The 22,163-nt window shown below is 42.0% G+C and overlaps 1 protein-coding gene across 11 annotated transcripts in view; it reads left to right on the top strand.

Moving 5' to 3' along the window:
* Tnik (TRAF2 and NCK interacting kinase) overlaps positions 1-22,163 on the top strand; it is a 369,052-nt gene that overhangs the window by 29,589 nt on the left and 317,300 nt on the right. The gene's annotated exons all lie outside the window — the stretch shown is intronic.

Below are 22,163 nucleotides of genomic sequence, written 5' to 3'. Positions count from 1 at the left end.
TACTGCCTATTCGGTTTTCAGTGTTTCATTGTCTATCTCTGCCTGGTAGACTGTAAACTCTGAGAGAGGATGTTCTGCTTGATATTGTTCGTTCCTTTCAGTGACTACAGCATGTCTTAGAACTTAATTCGTGAGGAGGAACATGGATACGGTAGCTAAGGGAGATTGGTCTTCGGGTGTCCCAAGAGCTATTGCTTATTAGACAATTACTAGATGGCATGCACTTTAACACCATACCTTAATTTAACAACTTATTATTTAACAATAATACCATACCTTAAATTGAAATTTTAACTTAAATCATGATTAAACATGTTTATACTTTCAGTTTTATTATTATTTTTAAAAACTATGTATATGTGTGTATGTCTGTAGGCATATGTGCACAAAAATGCAGGTGTCCTTGGGGGCCAGAGCTGTTAGAGTCTCCTAGAACTGGAGTTTCAGGCAGCTGTAAGCCTGTTGGCCCTGGAAATCTAATGCTTGTCCTTCACAAGAGAAGTGCATTCACTTAGCCACTCAGCCATGTCTCCAGTCCCCATGCTTACTTTTAAACTGATAGTCAGAAAACATACCAACAGGGTTCTATATAATGCTAATACATGTAGACACTGTGTAAGGTTTAAACCAGGTTAAACCTTTGTCTCTTCAAAGCTGGTCATTTCTTTGGGGTAAGATCTTCTCAAATCCTTTCTTCTAGCTCTCTGAAATGTCCAGCACATAGCTGCCATCTATGGAGACTCTAGTATGCACTGCTACGCAGAGCTGCTCACCCCTCTTTAGTACCCATTGATAACATAGTACCCACTGAGGAATGCAGAAGACACCCTGGATGGTATTGTATTTCAGTCTAACAGCTGTATTGTGTGGTATGCACTGCATGCCACTGTATAGCTAAGGAAACCGAGTACTGGAGAGATAAGGACACCATTTAACTAGGCTCCTGAGTCTAGATACTTTATCCCTTGGTCTTGTCTATGGTTTGGAGTGGTCATGGTCATTTCCACTTACCCTTGAATATTTTGCATGTGCTTTCCATTTCTTTGATGCTTTGCTCATTGTCTTTATTCTTCAGTGAGTGAATCTTCTGGGTAGAACATAGAAAACATCTGAATTCTACTCTTTATTGATTGACCTTCAGTGACCTTTGCATGTCCCGGCTTTAGCTTCCTGCACCTGTGGCTAGGCTTCAGAAGTCTGTGGTCCTGTCAGGAAACAGCAAACACTTGATAGTGCCAGGGTGTGGTGTGAGGGGTTAATGGACAGGAGATGGGGAGGTGGAGGCAGGGGACAGCAGGGGAGGCATGGAGAGTTTAGAAGAGACAGGATTGATGTAGTTTTTAAATCTGGAAAAAATTAACTCATGAACTGTTAAAGGGTAAATACTATGTGGTATAGGTAATATGGTATCTGAATTTGTGTTTGGTATAGTTTGTAGAAGTGTAGGTATGCATACTTCTCTTCAAAAGCAGCTAAAGAGACACCAAAGACTTGGCATGTAGTGTTGCTGTTTATATTATCAGCATGCATTTAGTTGAGAATTATTAATGCACATGCCAGGCTTTTGACATTTGCCTGGTTGATAATTTACTTATTTATTTTTATGTGCACTGCTGTTTTGCTTGCATTTTGTTTGTGTGAGGTTGTCAGATCCTCTGGAGCTGGAGTAACACACAGTTGTGAAATATGCTATGTGGGTGCTGAGAACTGAACCCAGGTCTGGAAGAGCATTCGGTGCTCTTAACTGCTGAGCCAACTCTCCAGCCCCTTTGCAAGGTTATTTAAAGTATAGTTTTTGAAACTGGCTTATGCATATTAAAAGCAAGCTTTAGTTTCATTGTTTTCTCAAAAACACACAAATTAATCATGTGTTAATTGGGGGTACACTCAGATTTATCCTACCAGCTTATGTGAATTGATGAGTTTGGTTTTAAAGGACTTGAGTGACTGTAGTCATTTTCTCTACTTAGTACTGTGCCCAGACTTTTATAGCTATGCAATAAAAATACCATTCACATGTTGACATAGTGTCATACATTGGCTCATTTATGCATTGGCTAAGGCATCTGTAACTGTTGCCATGGCAGTTTGTGATAACAAGGCAGGTTCAACCTGGACTTAGATGGCAATTAGAATCACATGTTTTTATTGGCATGGATTTGGGATGGGCTAGGCAGACGGACTACTTTGTCCAGAGTTCTCATTTGCACAGATGAAGATGCCAAGGTGGTGGAAATTTCAACTGTTATAGTTGGTGGTTTATGAAGTGTTAGTCTGTGGAGAACTCCTTTTCATTCCAGGCCAGAATTAGCCCACCCCTAGAGATGTACTTTGTCTAGAAAAGAGGCCCTATAGACTGCCCAGACCTAAATAACACCCACATTCAGGGGGTCTGGGTTGGTCCTCTGATTGTTCCTCAGCTATCAGTCTGGGGTCCATGAGCTCCCCCTTGTTTAGGTCAGCTATTTCGGTGGATTTCCCCCGCCTGGTCTTGACCCCTTTGCTCATCACTCCTCCCTCTCTGCAACTGGATTGCAGGAGTTCAGCTCAGTGTTTAGCTGTGGGTGTCTGCTTCTGCTTCCGTCAGCTATCAGATGAAGGTTCTAAGATGGCATATAAGGAAGTCATCATTCTCATTTTCGGGGAAGGACATTTAAGGTAGCTTCTCCACTATTGCTTAGATCTCTGGACATTTCCCCAGTGCCATATTTCTCCTTAAATCTATAATGGCTCCCTCTGTTATGGTATCTCTTTTCTTGCTCTCCTCTATTCTTCCCCCGACTCAATCTTCCTGCTCCCTCATGTTCTCCTCTCCCCTTCTCCTTCTCCTAACTCCCTCTCCCCTGCCCCACCCTGCTCCCAATTTACCCAGGAGATCTTGTCCCTTTCCCCTTCTCCGGGGGACCATGTATGTGCATGTGTGCATATGTAAGTGTGCATGTGTGTGTGGTCTGGAAAAAAAGGACCTGACTTGGTCCTCTACAGCAAATGAACAAACTCAGGGCTTCCTTCCAAAGGTGTTTGCACTCTCATCCTCAGACATTCATCTCACATGTTATCCATTTATTATTTTAACAGTTGTATTTAGACAATATGAAACTTACCCACTCAGGTGATACAATTTACTATCTTTTGAGCCTTTTTACAGAGATGTTTAACTGCCATGGAATCAATTTGGAATGTTTTCATCACACCCCAAACCACAGACCCCGTAGCAGTGGGATCAGTGTCACCAGAGAGCTTGCTCTCTCTACTACAGGAGCACATGGCAGTAGCTGACTGTTTCCCATTTAGAAAGGCAGGCTCTGTCTCTGTTGATCTTGATCTGCACTTGTCTTCCAATCTGTGTGACAATCAAGTCTGTTATATAAGCTGCCCTTTCTGTGGCATCTGTTATGGCAGCTGACGAGTACATACCCTATATCCTTTGTGGGATGATATAATAGACAATTATGTGTAGATATACCACATGTGGTTCATCTGCTTAATAGTGGATGGACTTTCAGTTACACCTCCTTCCATTTCTTTCTCCTCCTCAAATCTACCCTTAAGTAACCACTAATGTACTTTTTTAAAGATTTTAATTTTAATTATGCGTATATTAGTGATTGTGAGGGACTTTGTGCACATGGGTACAGGAGTCTGGAGAGACCAGAAGAGGACATTTGATCCCTTGGTGCCAAAGTGACTGGTAGTTATGAGTAGGTGCTGGAAACGGAATAAAAGTTTTCTATAAGAACAATACTTGCCCTTAACCATCTCTTCTGCACTGTGAGTCCACTTTTTTATATGCATAGATTTCCCTGTTTTGGACACGTGATACAAATAAAGTCATCTAATATGTAACACAGGACTGGCTTCTTTCATTTATCTTGTTTATCAGGTTAATCTGCATGGTAGTGTTTGACAGAACTTCCTTTTTATGGCTGGTATATCACTCTATGGAGATGTAATATTTGTTTATCTCTCCATCAGCTGCAGGACACTGGGCTGTCTCTGCTTTTTGGCTATTATTAATACCGTTTCTAAGAACATTTGTGTACAGCTTTTCATATAGACAACATTTGGGGGAGGGTTGAGTGTATTGTTCTATCTTGTGTTTTGGGTTATGTTTTAGTCTCTTAAGTGTTTTGTTGGTTTTATTTTTTTTTTTCTATTCTTTGTTTCAATTTTCAGTGCTCCTTGAGCATGTTAAACACATTGTTTTATCACTGACCTAGACCTTCAAGTTTTTTTATAAACCCTTTTACAAGTTGTCAGAGTACCCCAAAACATCAAGATGGAAAATCAGTCTAACTCCTTTGGTTTCATAGGTGAGGAAACCTGATGTCCTTCCCATGTTGTTCTTCTGGGGTGTGGCTGGGCCAGGATCTGATATGTGATCTTGTTTTTTCCCTTGGGAGTCTCTCAAGTAGGGACAGTTCTTGCTCAGTTGCTGAGGTTAAAGTCACTTACTATATTGTTTGCTGCTGGCTGAATCTATTTGGATTGACAATGCAAAAACTAGGTCAGAGTGTTTGTTTAAAGAATGCCTTAGGGAAAGCTAGCCTTTCAAAGCCCTTAGGTTATGGGAAGGTGGTGGTCCGAGGCTACACTCCATGGTGTTCTTGAACATTGTCACAGAGGGGTGCTAGTATATGGTGAGAAGCAATGAATAGTCTTGAGTACAGTGAGGTAGAGTATAAAGAGCCCAAGGATGCTGGCATTTAAAGAGGTCAAGATTTGCAAATAAAAATGGAAACAACCTAGAAGTTGAAAAGTGGAAAGAAATTATGATGTTACCATAAGATAGTATCTTTGACAATACAGCAACTAATTGAATCATTGTTCAAATAAATAACTGTAAGAGTTCTTCTTGAAGAGGGTGGGAAGACAGGGCAGAGAAAGTTGCTGTAGATCATGGTGTCTGCATGATCTGCCAAGCAATGTGGTGACACAGGCTTGTCAGCAGAGATGGATGAGAGCATTTAGAAGCTCTCACTAAATGCTGTCCACGCATCTCAGTTAGAAGTAAGGCAGGATGCCCATTCACCTTATCACTTACTCAAGTTTTGTGTGTGGGCAGAATGCCTTGACTTCCCCATTTCCATTTCTTCAAAATTATTGTTTTTTATTTATGTGAAGTAATTTATTTTTAAGAATTTCATGAAATGCTTTTCTGAAGAAGTTATTAGTTCTTTATTACACTTATAGCAGAGGTATTTAGGGCTACTTAGAAAATACGCAAGGACTTATTCATTCTGTGTCTACATTAGAATAATTTAAAAAGTTCAACAGCCATTTATTAGCTATGTACCCTGTGTGAACCATTGTTAATCATCCTCATAGGGGGAGATCAGCCAAAGTGTCATTTTTACTGTCAAGGAATTAATAATTTAGTGGCTGGGGTAGCTTTTAATAGGAACTTCATGAAATCTTATTTTGGAGGGTAACTATAACATAAGCCTCAAAAGGCAATTTAGGAAGCACAGTTTCCATGATCATCTCATTACAAAAGATGTATAGACCCCATCTTTTCCAGTTATTACTAAAGATAACCTATGGAGGCTAAGTCTTGTTCAGGATCCAGATCTTACTGTGACATATGCACACAACAAGGGGACGTTATAGACACAGCAATGAATAATGACCATCGTAACTGGTGGGTCATGATCAAGTGCATGTTGCCTAGACAGCTAGTGAAACTTTGTCAATTGATATCCAACTCCATGTTCCTTAATTTTATGGTTCCCTGTCTCCCTCACAATCTAATCTCTAGTCTAGTAACTTATTTTTTTTTAATCTAAAAGGATCCTCTGACCTTTTGTTTTTCCTAACATTAACGTTTAATGTTCAAGGAACCCTGGGTGACTGCCTTGTAGAATGACCTACATTGTAGATGCAGGATCTTTTCTTCATGGCTATGCTGAGGTTGAAAATGTTTAGCAAGCATACTTCATGGCTGGTAGTACATAGCTAGTGTCAGATTAGAGACTGTCATGTAGTCCCATTTCATGTTACTTCTGTCCTACACACAGAGACCTGAGAACTAATATGAACTTCCTTACCGTTCCCGTTCCTCATTTCTTCTCCTTCTCCTCCTCCCCCTTCCTCTTCTTCTCTCTCTTCTTTTTATTTTCTTTTCCTTTTATCCCTTCCTTTCTACCCCCTCTCTCTTTTCTTCCTTTCCCCACAGCATCTTATGTAATTTTTAAACCATAATGTAGTGCAGGCTAGCCATGAACTCCCAATTCTCCTACCTCTACCCTCAGTGCTGGGATTACAAGGACCACTATGATAACACAGACAATTTATCTGTTCATTTTCCACTCACTTTGAGGTTCACATCTGGTAGAATTGCCTTAGCCATTGAGCAGCCACTTGGTTAAGGATGCTGGCCATTACTTAAAGATAAAAAAAAAAAAAAAATTCTCCAGCTGAATAGTATTTGCAAGAGTGACTTATGTAGCCTACTGTCTAAATTGAATACGAGGCTATTTTGGCCTCAGGACTCTTCCTATCTCTCTTCCTGTCTTCCTTCTTTCCTTTATTTACTTATTTAGCTGCTTGGAATTTAACCTCAAACCTTGCTTATGCCTAGGCTAACACCTAACACTGAGCTATATTTTCAGTCTATTTTATTGTTTAAAAATTTTTACTCCATTTGTGTGTGTGTGTGTGTGTGTGTGTAGACACATGGAGGCCAGAAGACAGACTGCAGGAATATTTTCGTGCTTCCACTCTTTGGGGCCTGAGGATTGGTTTAGGTTGCCAAACTCGATGGTAAGCACCTTCAGCTGCTCAGCCATCTTGCCTAACCTATTTTTATCCTTCTAATTTTGTGTTAGAATCCTTTCAAGTGAATTTTAAGAGGGAAAGTTATAGGATGTTTTTCTTCCTCAAAATGTTTCTCAAGCCCTTCTTTGTGTTAACCACAGCCCCGGGGACTGGAGAAATAGTGGCAAAGAGTAGGAAGAAGCTTCCATTCTGTATTTGTGGAGATTAGACTGTGCAGGCACACAGAGGAAGCAGAAGGAGAAGTGGTACCATGTGCACTGGGGTGTTAGTGGAACGAATGGCTGACAGCCTCTGGGCTGGGCTGGGGGGGGGCACATCGTGCAAACTTATGCTTGTGATCCTGAACAAGTCAAAACTGGGAACAGCCTCGTGAACAGTTGCTAAGATGGGGATGACTCCATGTCTAAGGAAGACGCAAGCAGCTAGCTGGGCATCTGGAGGAAAGGAGATGGAAGGCAATATTCAAAGAAAGTTTGTGCCCAGTTTGGTGACAGAGTCCCAGGAGTCTGGATTGTATGTTCTCATTTTACTCTGGGAAAACAATGGCGAAAGACCTGGAAAATGACTGGCATGAAATGGGGCTTCTGCTGTCTCCACTTGGCATAAAGGTACTCCAACACCATGGGGGGCGGGGGGAGAAGGTCTGCTCAGTGGCTCTAAGATGGTAACACAGGCGTTTTAGCAAAATACAAATAGCAATAGCTTCCATTCCTCCAGTTGGACATCTCTTTGTAAAGATGTACAAATAGTTTGCAATGCTCTGGGGCCTTAAGGGGAGTATTGACGTAACAGTGAAGATGTCTGAACCAGCTGCTTGGTATTTGGGAAAGCTCTGGAACTCTCCAGCTGAGAATCCCCACATACCACAGTGAACAGTGTTTGTGATGGGTGTCTGACGGGACGGCTGGAGAGTGGACTGTGTGACAGATGTGAACTCGGGAGCCCAGGGTTTGCTACCATTTACACCTTTGTTATAGTTTTGCTAAATAGGGAAGACTGCTGCAAGTCTTTCATTTGAAAATGAAAAACAGTTATATAAAAGTAAAATATTTTGGGCAGGAGCAATGGCTCAATGGTTAAGAGCATTGGTTGCTCTTCCAGAGGCGGGGGTTCAATTCCCAGTCACCCACATGGCAGCTCACAACTGTCTGTAACTTCAATTCCAAGGGATCCAACACCCTCACACAGACTTACATCCACCAACACAAACACACACGAAATAGAAATAAATAGAAATTTTTTTAAAAATTAAACTATTTCTTCAAGTGTATAAACCAGGGCAAAGATCATTTTCCATTCTTCTTTAAGGCTCCTGGATGTCAGCTGAGGGAGACTCTTCCTGGGGAGCCCCATCCTTTTAGGTGCTGGATTAATACCCTAGAAGTGCTTTGTGTATCTCAGAGAAGTGGAAATCCATCTCAGCAATCGGCACAGACTTATTTAGTCTCTAACAAGTGCAGATGGACAGATGGACTGTTAAGTAGCTTATATACCCAGTGCTGTGTGGATAGGGGAATGCGAAAGCTGTTCATGGGTAATAGGTGTAGTGCATTCTACTTTATACCCTGCTGGAACAAAATACCCATCAAAAATAACCTAAGGGATACAGGGTTTATCCTGGCTCACAGTCTAAGAAGCAGGGGACAGGCCATTGTGGTGTGAAAGACACTCTTAGAAACTTGAGGTATCTGGTCACAACATATCTGCACTCAAGAGCAGAGGGGGTAGGGACAGAGAGGAAGATAGAGGGAAGAAGAGGAAGGAGGGAGAGGAGACCAGAGGAAGAAAGAGGGGAGGAGGGGAGCGGGAGAGAGAGGAAGGAAGGAAGAAAGAGGAAGGGGGAGGGAGGGAGCTCCTTTCCATGTTTTTATTCTGTCTAGGACCCCAGCACTGGCATGGTTCCACCCATATTCAGAATGGGCCTTCCCTGCCCAGCTAAACCTTTCTGCAAACAACCTGGTAGAAACATCCAGGTGTGTTTCCTGGGGATTCTAAATCCTTCCAAGCCAACAATGTGTGTTAACTATCACACTTAGCACTTAGCTATGCCAGGCAGGAACCTTCTTCTTGCCATACAAGGTAATTTCAGTTATTAGTCATTTTATGGAGGTGGGAGTTATGTTTAAAAGATTAAGTCACTTCTCAAGGCCTCTCACCCAGAATAGGCAGCTCTGGGATTTGACACCAGATCTACCTATCAGCCTGTTGTCTTTCAAGTTGTTGCAGTACACTGAGGAAAGATTTTTCCCCCCTAAGGTGAATGATCAAACTAAGGACAGAAGCAATGCAAAGGAGAAAGGCAGATATGTGAGAATCTGGTAAGAACAACTGTGGGCAGAGTGGACCACAGGTGCGTCTTGGAAGGTGAGCTCTTTTAGCAGCGCCTTAAAAAGTTCTGTAGGTTTTGGCAATGGGGCTGGTCAGTGATGGTGTATCTGTCACCCCAGCTCTGGGATGTGGAGACAGGGTGGGGGGTGGGGTCCAGGAGCTTGCTTACCTGCCAGTCTAGCCAAAATGGTGATCTCAGCAAGAGACCCTGTCTCAAAAAGTAAGATGGAGAGCAGTAAAGGAAGACACCCTACATCAACTTTAGCTTCCTTGTGCATGACACATGCACCGAGGAGAGCTTCTGTATGCACATACACTCACACATCAACAAATCCTATGGAATACGGACATTTTCTGATATTATCACCTGCTTATGTATGTTTAGGTAGGAAATAAAATTGATTGTTTGACTCAAAAAAAAAAAAAAAAAAAAAAAGAGACTATAGAAACTCCCTCAGCATTAGCCCAGCCTGTGTTTTCACAGGGTAGTCAAGGCTGTGGCAAGGAAATGCTCTCTAAGTTGCCTTTTCTGTGGTGCAGGAATGGAACGTTCATTTTCTCGATGCTTCTGAGTCTCCTTCTTCATGGCCTTCATTATTTTGGTTTTCCCGTTTTCCTATTTGACCTCTGTAGCAAGGGTATCTTCCAGTCATTTAAAACTGACTATGTTCTGAGAGGTCTTGTGACAAGGAACCAGTGCCACACAGCTAGCACAGTGATTGCTGGAGTTGAATTACACTACTTCATCTAATCACAAGAGCTGTGGTCATTTTATACTTTGCAGGTAATTAAGAGAATCCTTTGTGCCCAGCCCAGCCTGTTGCTTCTAAGTGCTCTGGGCCGACTGTCTCTGTTCTCAATGTGAAACGGGAACAGTGATGTTTTCATAGTGCCCAACTGATATACTAGAGAAGTTCAATTAATAGCATTTTGTGATTTGTGAAAAGAGATTTATGTGTATTTTTACTTATGTGTACCCGTCAACATAGAGCTGTATGCCACCCATGCAGGGGTGTTCATGGAGGCCAGAAGAAGCCATTAGATCCCTTGAAGCTGGTGGTTGTGACATGGTCAGCATGGATGAACTTGGGTCTTCTGCAAAAGCAGCCAGTACATGTTTTAACCACTGAACCACTCCTCCAGCTTCCTTTTGGTAATTTTTTTTTAATTATTATTTTCTGTCACCAAGTCCTTCTGTTGGCATTACATGCTGGTCTGCAGAAAAACGCTTAAATTATGACAAAAAAGGGAAAAAAAGGAATGTCTTTGAAAATGTATTTCAGCTTGTGCATATTAATTTAAAGACTCTAATTAGCTCTGTATTTATTCCCTGGGATTTTCTTAACCCAGTTTCCACACTGGTACTGTTCACTCCTCTCTCTGCATCATCAGCACTGATCCCAAGCAGCTGCTCTGGGTGGAGGCTGTATACCTAAAGGTGGTGAATCATGAAGGAACCAACATTCCCATTTGTGCCTGGACCTCAGTGCGAGACAGCACTCTGCTCAAAAGACATCACTGGGTAGATTTAAGTCTGATGGTTGGGGTGCTAAAGGAGTCTCTCAGCTGATTTGATATTTACCCCCCCCCCCATTCTTAGTAGTAGTTATCAAGAAGGGGACTAATAGTCACTGGAAACTGGAAGGTTCTCTCCTTGTTCTTTGCGTGCTCTTCCAAGGCCCAGATATTCATTAACAAGTTGCTGGTGGGGATGCACTTTTGTTTAATTGCTATGTTGGCCTTTCCGGGATCAACTTCCCCCTTGCCTGGCTCTAATGAGCAGTTTTATATGCAGATATATTCTATGGTACTAGTAGTATTGATTTCTGGTGCTAATTTAAAATAGCCCAAAGTTATCCTGCTCCTCTAAATGAATATTCACAATGAGAATTCAAATGCAACTTTGCATCATTGCTTGTGCTCTGAAAAAAAAAAAAAAATCTGCCTATGGTGCTGTGTAGTCACCCTCCCCCTTCACCTGGAAGACCCACCAGAGAGGATGAGCTGCGCAGCCTTTCAGTGACCTGAATTTGAAATTAAGCCTATTGTGCCTCTGTGAAAATAGTAATGGCATTACACATTTAGACAGAAGGAATTCTTAAACACGTGAAATCGATATTTAAGTTTGATTACTGTCAGGCAAGTTGTATCATTTATTTCATCTTTCCTAATGACACCCCTGACTTAAAAGTTGGTAGGAAATGAAAATCCTTGAAGTAAGTAACTAGCACAGGTGAGCAGGGCCTCTGTCTCCATGTTAATTTCTTCTTGTCCCTGGGGTGTGGTTGTTTACAAGTGCACAGACCTGGCCCACAGGGGATCACTCTGCCTTGGCTTAGTGATGGAGATCAGGCCAGGCTACCTCAGTATTTAATACTGGATGTTCATTCAAGTCTTCCATTGGGAAGTAGGCCTGTGCCTTTTTGCCTGATCTTAGACATTTAAAACATTTCCATAGTGAGTCTTTAGCAGCTTTGTGGCAATACCTTTAAGAAGTTGGAGCTATCATTCTGTGCTCTGGGAGAAGCCAGCTGCCCTGTAAGAAGTGTGACTACATTGAGAACACCATACTGCAAAGACGCCCAAGAAACTCACTTGGAAAGGGTGTGTGGAGAGAGACACCAACTAGGCTTCTCAGGGAGGGGTTGACTTGCAAGTGAAAAAGCTTTCAGATAATCCCAGACTCCACAACCTTGAAAGATAATAGAACTGTTGTTTTAAGCCATTAAGTTTTGGGGTGTGGTATATTTTCCAACATCCTAAAATTCAGAAGATGCCTGACTACTCACAACTTAGTATTTCTATTTCTGTAGTCAGGTGCTGGGATTTCTTGAGTCTGGCTTTATCAGGGCATATATATAGATGTATGTTGCTACTTTTCATCTGAATTCCAATATCCTTAAATTTTTTTGCCTTGTATATTTAAACAAAATTGCTATAAATAGAGATTTCTAGTTCTCTGGCATGCTATCCATGTAAAGCTACTGTTGAATATGTAATAGGGAACACTGGGTTAGTTAGGAAGAATTCATATTCGTAAGTTGATAAAAAGGAGAAGAAGAAAGTGAAGGTGGCAAGGAATTAGAGATGAGCTAATCAAGGACACTCAGCTTGGTAGCTGGGTCTCCTGTTGAACAGAATGTGCCTTGTGTTTAGCATCCTTGAAACTGCCATAGCTCTCCCTGCTATGTTAGAAACCAAGGCACTACAGAGCTTGCCAAGTTGACACACGTGCACTATAAAAGGCTCTGCATCCTCAGAAGACCCTGGCTTCATTATAATATCATTTGCATTGTGATTTTTAAATTCTCCAGCAGGTTTTTCAAAGGGATCATGGGAAGAAGAACCCTAAAAGGGAAATCTTATCTGCCTTGATTTTGATTTAATGAGTACTTTGATTCTTTCACATCGTAAGAATAAAACTATTTATTCTATACGTAAATAATCCTCTTTTCTTTCCCAAGTAGAATGGGAAAACACCCTAGTGTGGTATTTTAACCCTCTAGCTAGACTTTAATGACAGAACTTAACACAAGGCACAGAACATAAACACAGTATGAACAATGTTGTGTTCACCCCATCTTCTTCTGTAGGTGTTGATACTACCAAAATGTTTTTTTTTTTTTTAAGTATATCTTGTTATAATTCTCATTTTACCGTGCTATGGGATTTTCTTTCATCTTTAGCCATTTATGAACATTATGATATCAGCATGTGTGCTTCAGGATGGATGAGCCATCTTTTGCATGTTACAAAAACTGAGTCAGAACTGAGACTGTGAAAGACATTGGCGGTAGGAAGTGGTATTGCGGTCCCTGAGTTCTTCCTTCTGAACCACTAAATGATGTTTCTTAACTTTAGTGAGCCTGATGGATGGAATTCAACTTCCAGCTCTTGGATTCTCATGTGTGTTTCAGAGTGCAAGGTGCTGATGTGCCCCTGGGTCAAAATTGGGTATACTTACATGGGACAAGGACTTGAAAATACTTGTTATATTCAAAAACATCTAACCTTTGGATGGTTCTGTTTCCCTGGAAAATGGAGAGAAGTGACCCTTTGCCTTCTAATGGACATGTGCTGATTTGCAGAGGATGCATCTTCCTGTCTTCTTTGTCAATTTAGGAAAGGGCAGGGGCATCAAGCAGCGGTAGCACACACCTTTAATCCCAGGCAGGAGGATATCTGTAAATTCAAGGCCAGCCTGATCTACAGAGCAAGATCTAGGACAGAATCCAAAGCTGCAGAGAAACCCTGTCTCAAAAACAAAACAATACAAAATAAAACAAAAGTGCAGGGGAGGGAAGTAAAAGGAGAGGAGAGACTCCCAAATTTTAGGGAGTGCTATGAACCCATCACTGGTAGAGGACATCTGTCTTCATATCGCATTGCTCTTAAAATTAAACAATGCACTCTCTGGTTTACAGTGAAAGAATTTATAAACTTGGCACTAGTAACTGGAAAGTGATTAGCATCACTGAGTTTCATCTAGATGGATGCTCACTCTTTACCACACCCATGCCAACATTGCCCTTCTCCCTTGTGTCGCCTCCTCAGACTCTCAGGAGTAGGTGTTTTTCTGAGGTGGTCTCTCATTGCCCTGGACATCACTAAGTAGGATGCCTAGGCTGCTTAGCCAATGGACTCCAGGAATTCATCATCTTTGCTTTCTCATCACTGAAATTACGAATGTGTGCTATCATGCCTGACTTTCTTCTGTGGACTCTGGGCATCAAACTCAGGTCCTCATGCTGACAAGTCAGACACTTTATCAGCTGATCTATCTCTCTGACTCTCTGGCCCCTCAGGCTTTTCTCAAGGTATCACTGGCCCTCACTCAGGTTGCTGGGTTGCTTTTCACCATACATCTGCTAGTTCCTACATGCCACCCTTCTGTTCTTTCATTAAACTAGTGCTGTTTTTATCTATGTAAATTTTTATCTTAAATAATGCTTCTCAGCAAGATATCATTTTCTCTGCAGATAAAATTTAGTTGAACAGAATTATGGGCTGAAATTTTAGAGGAAAACATGCTAACCCCTTCCTTGGTTCTCCATGGTGTGCATTGCAACCTGCTCCAGGGAGTACAGTAGAGTCAAATTTTCCATTGCCACCTTGACCTACTTTTTCTGGATTGTTCTTTGACATAGGGCTTAGCCTCAGTGCTGTTTCTGTTGTCATCTTCTTACCAAACTGGTTTTAATTCTTTGTGCATTCACTTCTCTAGGCTTTCCAAGATATACATTAGTAAACTACTCAATGGCATTCAAATAAAACATATGAAAGTCACATTTGATAATAATGACATATTGTTGCTAGCTTTATAACACTGGCAATTATTTACATGCTCATCACTTGAGGAATCTAAATCCTGATTTTTTTTTTTTTTTTTTTTTTGTGATAGAATCTCACTATGTAGGCCTGGCTGGCTTTGAACCTGCAGTGCAGAGCAGGCTGGTCTTAAACTTTCAATGATTCCCCTTTCCTCTGCTTCAAGTTCTGAGCTTATAAACATATGATCAAACGATGCCACACCTGGCAATACTGGTGACTCTGACAGAGGGCTGGCTGGCCACTGGGTCTTAAATATGTTACATAATTACTCTTACAAACAATAGTATTCTATAGAGGTATTGGGTTTAATGTTTCAGAACTAAAGAGAATATTTCATTGTTTATCTGAATCATCTCACCTACCAAATTTTCTCATTATTTACCTTATGATTACTCCATTTGGCATTTACTCCATTGAGTTAGACTATCACCATTCAGGTTCTCCACTCTCACTTATGGGTGACCTTAACACACCACTCACCCCTTCCTCTGCTCACATTCGACTTCAGGGTTGTGGGGAGGGGGATGATGATGGTACTTGCCTGGAATTGCTATTGAGAGCTCAGATCAGCCAATCTGTGTGAAGCACTCTCCCAGCTTCATCACTGTTCAAATCCTACTGTGATGAGGACCATTATACCTGACCCACTGATTTAAAAACACAAGGCTGGGTTTCAAATTTATAATTATTATATTAGAGGTTTTAATTGAACCAAAGTGCTATGGGCTTGGCATAGACAAGCTGCCATCTAGAGCAAATATCCTAGTTGAGTGGAGAAATTGCCCAACTGGCAGCCAAAATGCTCCAATTTCTACTCCAAGTTCTGTCAATTATGAGGTTGGGGGAAAAAAAATCACTTAACTGCTGTGGGCTTTAAACTCCTCTCTGTGGAAAAGGGGAAAATCATATTTTCCTTGCCAAGCTTGCAGGACTCTTAAGAGAATTAGTTAGCATAATCAATGAGAGAATGAATGTATTCATATATATTTAAGAGCAGTTTTGTTATTCAAATGCACACTCCTTGGTTGTCAAGGAGGCTTCACTGAATGAAGACTGCCAGGGATTTGAGAAGTCTCAGATTTTCTTTAGCTCTTTTTTTTTTTTAATTAAAAAATTTAAGGCACAAATTAGCAGTCAAACATTTGTAAGGTCAGCTTGCTCTGGCTCTTCTGCTAAAGGTATTACAGAGCTTGGTCAAATGCCTTAGATGTTGTCATATGGAAGTAAGTTGACAACTATTTGTTTTTATTCTCATCTGTTCCTTACAGTGGTTCTTAGTCAGGCTGTTGCGAAGGAGGGGATGGACACATTGGGAGGGGATGGACACATTGTTGAGGGCCACGGTGAAGGGGAGACATGTTAGCATTGGACGGAGTGGGGTTGGGAACCCTGAAGTCTTTCTGGAACACAGTATGACTTAAGGATTCTCAGGAACCCCTGTGAGAAGGGACTTGTGTGTGACTCCCATGGATGGGCACACGTCACACTGCTGGTGCACGCCACAAAGCTGCACTTCACATGTCCGTCAACTGAACATACTTCCCCCACCTCTCTCCAGTGCGTCAGTTTCATTGCCTAAGATGAGGCCATATGATGTGACCTCTTTGTCTCCATCCTCTGTGGACGTGTGTGATACAGACAGCAAGGTGCAGGTCAGCAGCTGTCCCTGGGAGAAGAACAGGAGTAGCTGTCAGCCCTGCATGGCTATGGGAAATGACACCTTCTGATTAGTCATCACTCTCCTGCCCTGCTCCTGTAAGCGTCATTTGCTAGGGTCTTTGGCTTCCTTGTGTAAATGGCTCTGTTCCATTCTCTCTGTACTCACCTTTCTAACACTTGTCTATTGGTTTGGTAATGGAGTCTTTTCTCCACTTTCCACTGACCTATCTTCACACTCTTCCCTGGGTCTGGGCTGTCCTCTTATAATATATTTATCTCCAGCAAGCAGGGATCTACCTCATCCACTGTCCCCTCTTCTGTAGTCCCAACTTAGGTCCTGCCTGAACCACAACCTGCTTTCTGTGGGTGAGGGAGGGGGGCTCTTCCACCCTACACCCTCATGTGTAATTCCCATTTCCGGATTCCATTTTGTCCTGTATTTACTAACCTATTTTCACAGGATTTCTCTTTCAGGAGTTCTCAGAGAATGGGTAGAAATATGTTAGACACTGCATTAATTCCTGTGTGCTCATGATGTTTTTGTTATTGTTATAGAGAACTCAAGATTACACATTAGACTTTACCGGTAGTACAGAGGTATTCACTAGAGGTAATGATGAGCTAATGAATTTACTTAGAAGTTTAAGTTTCTCAATTTAGTTCCTTCCCTTAATGGGAACATGGATGCATTTGTTCTGGGTATATTTCAAAATGATTCTACCTATAGTGGAATGCAGAGGATGATTTGTCCATACTAAAATAAAATGCTGACATTTGGACAGCCATTCTTCAATTTGGGTCTCTTGTCTTTTCTATCAAGGGTGCCTCTTTAGGATGGATACAGTTTAGCTGGATGAAGTCTTATTGGAAGATAAGATAGTTGAGACTTTTTCATGGTGTCACTCAGGAAGGAAAGCGTTCTCAAGAAACCTCAATGTCTGCTGCCAGTGTTTCCAGATAGTTCTAGGAGCCCTGAGTCGGGCCACCATTCTCTCTTCCTTTTCTCTTTCATTGCCACTGCTAGGTGCTCACAGCCACACTGCAGGGACACTGCCAGTTTTGAGAAAGGGACTTTCTTTATGCTCCTGCTCCTCCCTCCCTCTCCCCACTGTGTGTGTGTGTGTGTGTGTGTGTGTGTGTATGTATGTGTGTGTGTGTAGGGGGGGAGAGACAGAGACAGAGTGAGACAGAGGGAGAGAGAGGGAAGGAGCGGGAGGGAGGGAGAGAAGGGAGGTATTCTACTTTCTTCTTTATTCTGTTCATCCTTTGTCATCTCCATCCCCCACAAAACCTTTTTGAAAGAAGTGGGGGCAGCAATAATGCACTATGAGTTCACAGGTATCTTGTCCCCAAATACCTTCACCTGGGCATTCTGAAGAAAACATTGCTTTCCACTCAATTAGAACAAATTGTGCTGACATATTTGTCATTAAATAGTACAGTTACCTCTAATTCTTTTCACAACTATGCCCCACCACTAGCTAGTCAAATGTAGTAAGTGGGGTATAGAAATGCATATTTGGTAACATTTTCTGTTTAGGGGTTTAACACTCTGTGAAGCTTGTCAATGTTCCTCTGTTAACATGTTGACTTTCACAGCTCCCTAAGGAAAAGAAAACAGGTGTGATAAACTGAATTGGTCCTAGAAATAAATGAAAGCAGTAGTGACAATGACAATTCTAGCTCGCATTTATGGAGTTCACTGTTGAGTCAGATGCTGGGCTATGTTTAAATGCACGATTTAATTCTCCCATAGGCCCCGTGAGGTCGCACCGAATTGCTTTCTTGTTCTGCAAGTGCCTGAAGCTCCCATTTATAGATTCATCTGCTTCTTATTTGCCCTCTGCCTGCTAAGCGCTTCTAGGGAGAACTCATCCCAGGTTGCACCTGTGCACTAGGCATCGTGCTGCTGCAAACCCTTATTCTGGTCTGCACCAGAGACTATTCCACAACTCATGGCCCCTGGAGCCTGCTGCTGCTGCTGCTGTTGCTTTTAAAGAATCGTGTGTGTGTGTGTGTGTGTGTGTGTGTGTGTAGTGTCAATCTTCATATTCACCCTGTTTGAGACAGTGTCCCTTGTTCAGCATTGTGTGTGCCAATCCTACTGAGTGCCCAGGGATCCTCCCATTTTTCTCTCTTTCTTCTCCCTGAAGGGTCATGGGAATTCAAGACTGGTTCTCTACTGCACCTGACTTTTCTGCATGTTCTGGGGATCTGAATTAGGTTGTCAGGCTTTCAAGGCAAATGTTTTAACCAACTAAGCATCTCCACAGCCTCTAAATGGTAATTCTTAACCATCACTGGGCATGTGGACCACCTGGGAACTTTTAGAAATTCCTCAGTCTAGTTTGTGTCCCTCAAGAAGAGGCTTCACAGGCCTGTTAGGGACCAGAGACTCCCATAGGTGCCCGCTAAACAACCACTGGTCAGTCCCCAAAGTCGGATTGCCTCCCGGTTGGTTCCTGGCCTCCTAGACCCTCTTGTCTTCTTTTCTGTAAGACCACACCAATCTGTCACTTCTGTTCCCACTTCTCCTGAAGTTTTTGCTTTTCTCCCTGCTCCCTCTGCCCCTCCCTGTAGCTCAGACATGAGTTGGTGGTTATTTCTTCTCACTTGGTAAGGACCTTTCTCCAAAAAATTCCTTGAAGAAGTGTTTACAATGCTCAACTTGTCATCCTGCATGGTCTTTCCTACATGTCCCTCATCTGAGCCATCATCAAGCACATTTAGAGGATGCTCTAGAACTCAGATGTGGATGAATACTCTAGGGAAGAAATGCCTCTGGTGGGAATCTAAATCCAGACTTTTCTATGAGCAAAACCAGGAAACCAGCAGGCGTTTGGCATGGTTTGTTTAGAAGATCACTGGTCAACTTTTAAAACATAACAACACACACAGATTTAGGTTTTCTTCTTAAGCGGAGAGGTGAGCTTGGCTTCCAAACGTGGTTTTACCAATTCTAGAAACACTACAAATCCCTCTGTCTTCTTTGAGTCTTCAAAGTCCCTCTGTAGCTGCTGAAGGTCCAGGTCTCCACTGCCACAGTGTGTGGATTTCTGGAAGATTCTGTTGTGAAGGAGGGGGCAACTGTCTGTACCCCTCAGCAGGACAGCTCAGGGGCTGAACCCTGCTTCTTTTGGGTTGCTTTTTCCCCCACCCATAATGCCAGAACCCCTCCACTCTCAATACTAAGTAAAGCATTGAGAGAGAATACTGGAAGAGAATGGAGAGAAAAATAAATTTTCTTATCACCAGCAGTGCACCACTCAGGTTTTGACACCACTAACCCTGTACATCTCTGTTGTGCTCTGGCATTTATGCAAACAGTCATGTGCATGTTTTTAGCAGTAAAATCTGGGTCAAACTATGTATAGTAATGCCTGTTCTGTGTTTGTTTTGTTTTGGTGATGGTCTTTACTATGTTGTGATGAACATATACTTATTTTTAATGGCTGCCTGGCATTCTTTCATGGAGGCATTCATAATTTATTTAACAAATCCCCGATTGTTGAACATTTAGATGCTTTCCAATTTGTGTGCTTATAAATAAATAATGCTACATTTAATAACCTTGAACATAATTGCATGTGCTTTGCTGATTATTTCTTTAGGACATATTTTTAGATGCTGAATGTTGCTGGGTTTTCAGGGCAAGATCAGCACTTGTGATTGACTGCATTCTAGTAAACCATAGAAGGGGGAGGGGAGGCACAGATAGAGAGAGAGAGAGAGAGAGAGAGAGAGAGAGAGAGAGAGAGAGAGAGGAGGAAGGGATAGGGGAGGGGGGAGGGAGAAATGTTGAGAGTAAGAGTTTCAGAGCCTAAAATTTTTTCCATTCACCATTTATTTTCACCCGATAAATCTTTATGAGACACTGGGCATATAGATATATAAAAATATAGATATATAAATCAGACACATGAACCAAGCATTAGTAATCATAAAATTGTACTGTTTACTGAAAGGAAGCACATTAGTACTCTAATGAGTGACATGTCAAGAGCACTCCTCTGGGTGTGCTTGGGTTAGCATGCCCAAGCTCTGTTGTACAGATGCTGCATCTGTGCAGACTGTGACCTCTCAGCCCTAGGCCTTGAGACCTCAGTCTCTGGTGGGTTCACGCACCTCCCTCACATGCCACGGCTCACATAACACTGACTTGTGTATGTGGCATAAGGATAATGACAGCTGTTGGGAAGCTGGACAGAGCCCCGATTGTGAATGGCTATGTGGGACAGACAAGAAGTGTTTGCCTTGCTTTGGCAGCTATTTAGGGACAGTTGTTTCATCCATCTATGACAGAGTAGCTGTGGGGAGACAGAGGGTGCATGTCCTCACGTTGGTGATGAACGCAGTAAGCTGCTGTCGTCTTCTGCTAGCCTAACAATCCCGCAGTATGTGTTCTCCTCCCATCCACCCCCAGACTAGCAATTGTATGCTATTAGCTCTGTGCGCTTATCCACTTCACACGTCTTTGAAGAAAATATTGTAATATTGGAATTAGGCAGTGGATGCTTACGGTTTTTGAAGTTGGCTTCGGGTTAGCAAAAGGTGACAGTCGAAGGAGGGATGATTTGAAGAGTGCTAATAGTAAGACATTACTTATTTTGGTGTGTCTGAAAGAACTCACTGTTTGCTGTGATTGGTGTGAAAAGAGTCAGCAAATGGGAAAATTGTGTTCTGGCCAAGGCAAACCAAAACTCCTCACACCACGGTGCTCCTTGAGTTTTTCTTTCTCTAGCGCTCCCTGGTCATCAATATCACTTGCATCTACAGCAGTGTGATTAAAAGATGAGTAAAAGTACTGGGATGTCTGTTAGAGAGCAGGCTCATTTCCTACTTGTTTTGTTCTCTGTGTTTGTTTTGCTAACAGTTGTGAATCTGGACAGAACTATTAATCCACAGAATAGAAATGATCAGATTTTTATGTTATTGTAGAAGTTCTTTCACCCGTAAACTTTACATGCTAATGTCTGGGGACTATACACACTTTGTCTATAATTGGGTTTTCTTTGAAATATAAATACATCACAGTTATATTTCTGTGTTTCAGATATAAATTTAGACATCTTTGTAACTGGCCATTTTTCAGGAGGCATTTTATTTTATAGTTTATTTTTCTGTCTCTTAACTACTCGAGCCTCACTTGGGATCAGAACATGTAGTCCCCAGGAGCTGCCAGCGTATTTTCATTTTAATCACCACAGGGAACTCTGAAACCCTCCTTCCCAGCACCTTCACCATAGTCTGCAGATCAATGATCTAATTTGAGCCAGACATCCAGACATTCCATAGTAACATTCAGATGCAGTTCTGGATCAGCCATCTTCCCACCCATCCCCACTCTGCACAGGTGACATGATGTAAACGATGGACTCATTGGCAGGTCACCTTACCCTGTCCGTCAATCGGGTCATCACAAACAGAAGAAGAACATGGTAGTACTCAGGAAAAATCAGAGGCAAGTGCCCTTTGCACTGTTGAGTAGGAGGCCCCTGTGACTGACATACAGAGCTGTGGTGATTTTGTGAGTGGATGGATTTTACAGGTATCACATTTCAGAGACTCCAGGGAACTTGTCACTCTTGTCTCCCTTCCTGAAAATTCAGACTTTTTATAGGGAGTAGATTACTTATAAGTTTTATGAACATAAGAGAAAGAATAGTTTTGACCATATTTAATGGAACTATCAACACATTTCTGTAGATTTTCACTCTTGGTCTATTATTGTATTTGGTTTTTAGTGGGTTTTGTCAGCTAAATAATTGCCCACAAACACAATGAACCAAATCGACAGAAAAATTCTTTAGAAATGGCATCAAAGAGAATGGCCAGGGATGGGGGAAGGCCTGGTTTCATGAAGTTCACCTCTCATCTCCAACAGCAGGAATTCTGAAAGCCGTTGCCTGCCCATATGTGAACTGTTGATGTATAACTATTTAAAGACCAACAAAGATTTTCTGCAGGCATTGAGGGTCTGCACTTGGCCGAGTATGGTGGTTTCCCAGCCTAAATCACTTGATATTTTGTGTTTTTGGCATGCAGGAGTAGTAAACTAGCAATTCTAG

This window comes from Phodopus roborovskii, unplaced genomic scaffold, assembly GCF_943737965.1.
Source record: "Phodopus roborovskii unplaced genomic scaffold, PHOROB, whole genome shotgun sequence".
Classification (NCBI taxonomy): domain Eukaryota; kingdom Metazoa; phylum Chordata; class Mammalia; order Rodentia; family Cricetidae; genus Phodopus; species Phodopus roborovskii.
Note: the sequence above shows the minus strand (reverse complement) of the source record. Positions and strands in the feature narration are given on the sequence as shown.